Raw genomic sequence first — 3502 nt, forward strand, 5'->3', positions numbered from 1 at the left:
TGAGGAAATTTAGATGTTATGCAGACAAACAAGGACATGTTTTCATATTAACTAATTAGAAAAGAAGACATCTTATTGCTCTCGAAATAATTAGTGAAAGTTTTTATATATTCAATGATAACAAGGGGGAAGATCTCTTAACATTTCTCCCGATAACAGGATAACAGGGTGAGTAGTTCTGGTGTTTTCCTTGATAACAGGATAAAAGAGTGAGTAGTTCTGGCATTTTCCTTTATCATTAGAGAAGGGGTTCTTGTATATTCCTGAAAAAAAATCTAAGAAAAAAAAAAAAAAAAAACGTCTTACACGGTGAGGAGGAAAAGTTCTGACACTTTTCAGAAGAAGTGCAGGACGTTCCCACTTCTTCATAAGAAGTTTCAAACCTTTCCAAAACAAGAAGAGTAAGCTGTTTTGACATATTTGGTAATAGAAAAGAAAGATCAAGCATATTTTCCGAGGAGAAAGGGAAGGCGTGTTATCTGTCATTGCAGACATATAGAAATATGGTATCGTTCTGATAAAAAGAGGAAGGTTTGGTTATTTATCTGATAAGAAGTGAATATTTGACATCCTTCCGTATATAATTTCAGGTCCCTTCAGAAAATAATTAAATTATTAAAACTAATTCAAATTCAAAAACTATATTTCACATATAGGTCCATAGGCACACTTCTGTAAACACCTATAAAAATCTAGAAAATTATAGCGGATGAAAAATAAAGCGATAAGTAGAAGAAATAATTTTGAAGTGGATGTTAATTAAGAGGGGCATCGCCTATGAGCTTTTATGAAAGATCTGAATAAAAAGAACTGATACATTTATCGATAAAAACATGTTTTGACACTCCTTATAATAAGGGAAAGCTCTCATATCTTTCATGGCTCGATGGGTGAAGTTTTGACCAGTGTCTTGATAAGAAGAACAAATGCTAATATTTTCAATCGGAAGAAAGATAGATATAACATCGTTTCTGATAAGGAGATAACCTGACATAAGAAGACCAAATGCTGACACTTTCAATCGGAATAAAGATAGATATAACTACGTTTCTGATAAGGACATAACCTGACATAAGAAGACCAAATGCTGACACTTTCAATCGGAATAAAGATAGATATAACAACGTTTCTGATAAGGACATAACCTGACATAAGAAGACCAAATGCTGACATTTTCAATCGCATGAAGGGTTTATATATCATCGTTTCTGACAAGGAGATAACCTGGTAATAGTAGACCAAATGCTGACATTTTCAGTCGCATAGAAGGTTGATATAACATGGTTCCTGACAAGGAGATAACCTGATATTAGAAGACCAAATGCTGACATTTTCAATCAGAAGAAGGATAGATATAACATAGTTTTTGATTAGATAACCTGACATAAGAAGACCAAATGCTGACATTTTCAATCGGAAGAAGGATAGATATAACATCGTTTCTGATAAGGAGATAACCTGACATTAGAAGACCAAATGCTGATATTTTCAATTGGAAGAAGGATAGATATAACTTTGTTTCTGATAAAGAGATAATTTGTCATCTTTCTTGATAGTAATTTCTAAAATCTTTATTAAAAATAGGAAGAGATTTTGACATTATTCTCAGAAAGTGAGTGGAGTTCTGATATCTCTCTTGGGAAGAAGATTAAGTCCTAAAGTTTTGAAATCGTTCTTGAAAAGAAGAGTAAAGCACCGAGTTCCTGACGTCTCTTGAATTTTTTTGAAAATTCTGAAGTATTGACCTCTCTCCTGAAAAGAAATATAAATCCTAGAGTTCTGAAAGCTTATTTGCAAAGGAAAATAAATTCCAAGGTCTCACATCTCTTTTAAAAGGTAGAGTAAATTCAAAAGTAGACATCTTTTTTTTTTGAAAAGGAGAGTAGATTCCAAAGTTCTGACATCTCTTGAAAAAGTGTTAAATCTCGTTCTGACAACTCTCTTTAAAAGAGTTCTAAATCTTGAAGTTCTAACATTTTTCTGGAAAAAGAGTTTCAAATACTAAAGTTCTGACATCTTCCATGAAAAAATGTCAAATCCTTAAGTTTTGACATCTTTTATGAAAAGAGTATCATATTCTGAACTTTTGACATCCCTCACGAAGAAATGTCAAATCCCGAAGCTCTGAAATCTTCCTTAAAAAAGTTTCAAATCTTTATTGTTCTGACATCTATATTGAAAAAAAATGACAAATCCTTAAGTGCTGACATCTTTCATGAAGAGTATCAGATTCTGAAATTCTAACATGTCATAATAAGAAGGATAAGTTCTAGACTCTTTCTTTACAAGGACTACATTTTGACGTACCCATTACAGAACATTTTCCATAGTCACAATCTACATGCAAATAAAAGCTAGCTTTCCTTTAAGTCTGCCCTCCTAAGCCCTTTGGAAAAGGGGTTTGGGGTGGTGTGGGGCTTGCGATAACACTCCTCTTGCCAGGTATGGTAATGGGCTGATTCAAATTCTCGCCACGAAACGACCGTTGTGAAAGAGGAATTGTTTGGTGGGACAATGCCTCTATCGGAGGCAGGATGAGGCACTGCCTCCATGCTGACTTGAAACCGGTTCCATGGGACACTGGTTTATGTCTTGGATTTTTTTCTTTTAGTTTTGTTCGGAGAAGGGGCTTGAGCGCTGATCATATTTATATATGCTCAGTCTCTATGGCATTATATTGCTTGCTATGGCAATGTCACTGTCCCTTGTCTCTGCCATTCATGAGCGGCCTTTAAACCTTAAACTGCATTATGCTGAAAGCAGCCATCCCGCACGAGGATCTCTCCGAACGGTGTTTACGTTGGGGCCAGGGTGGCCGTTGCCATGGTAACTGACGTCCCGACATTGATTCCCTGTTAAGAATTCAAAGGTTAGGTTGATTACCTGAATGAATTTAGATATTCCTATATTACTATAAGCTTGAAAAAAAAACCTATAACATTCATACCTGCAGGGGACATATTAATCAGCTATGCTACAACATGGTAAATGGTTACTGAATTATAACACAACATAGTAGTTAATGTTGATCCTAGGTTTATTGAACTGCGCGGCAAATAAATTAAGGAGTAATCATATCAATATGATAACATTATTTATATTTTCTATTATATTTCATTATCTTATACAAGTGTACCCTAGCCGACAAAAATCACTTCTAAATATTTAGATAGTATACACACATGCACATACACGCGCACACATTAAGATTTAACCCTTCTCATCCCTCCTTCTTTCCTAAATACAACCCCCAGCTTCGGCAATTTGTAGGAGAGTCACTGTGGGGATTCCAAGTTTATATCTCAGGGTACCACCTCTCACCAGGGTATGATAGAAAAGAAACACACACACACACACACACACACACACACATATATATATATGTGTGTGTGTATGTACATATGTATGTATGTATGTATGTATATATATATGTATATATATGTATATATATTTATATATATGTATATATATGTATATATATATATACATAAATATACATATA

The sequence above is a fragment of the Palaemon carinicauda genome, chromosome 20, assembly GCF_036898095.1.
Source record: "Palaemon carinicauda isolate YSFRI2023 chromosome 20, ASM3689809v2, whole genome shotgun sequence".
In the NCBI taxonomy this organism is placed as follows: domain Eukaryota; kingdom Metazoa; phylum Arthropoda; class Malacostraca; order Decapoda; family Palaemonidae; genus Palaemon; species Palaemon carinicauda.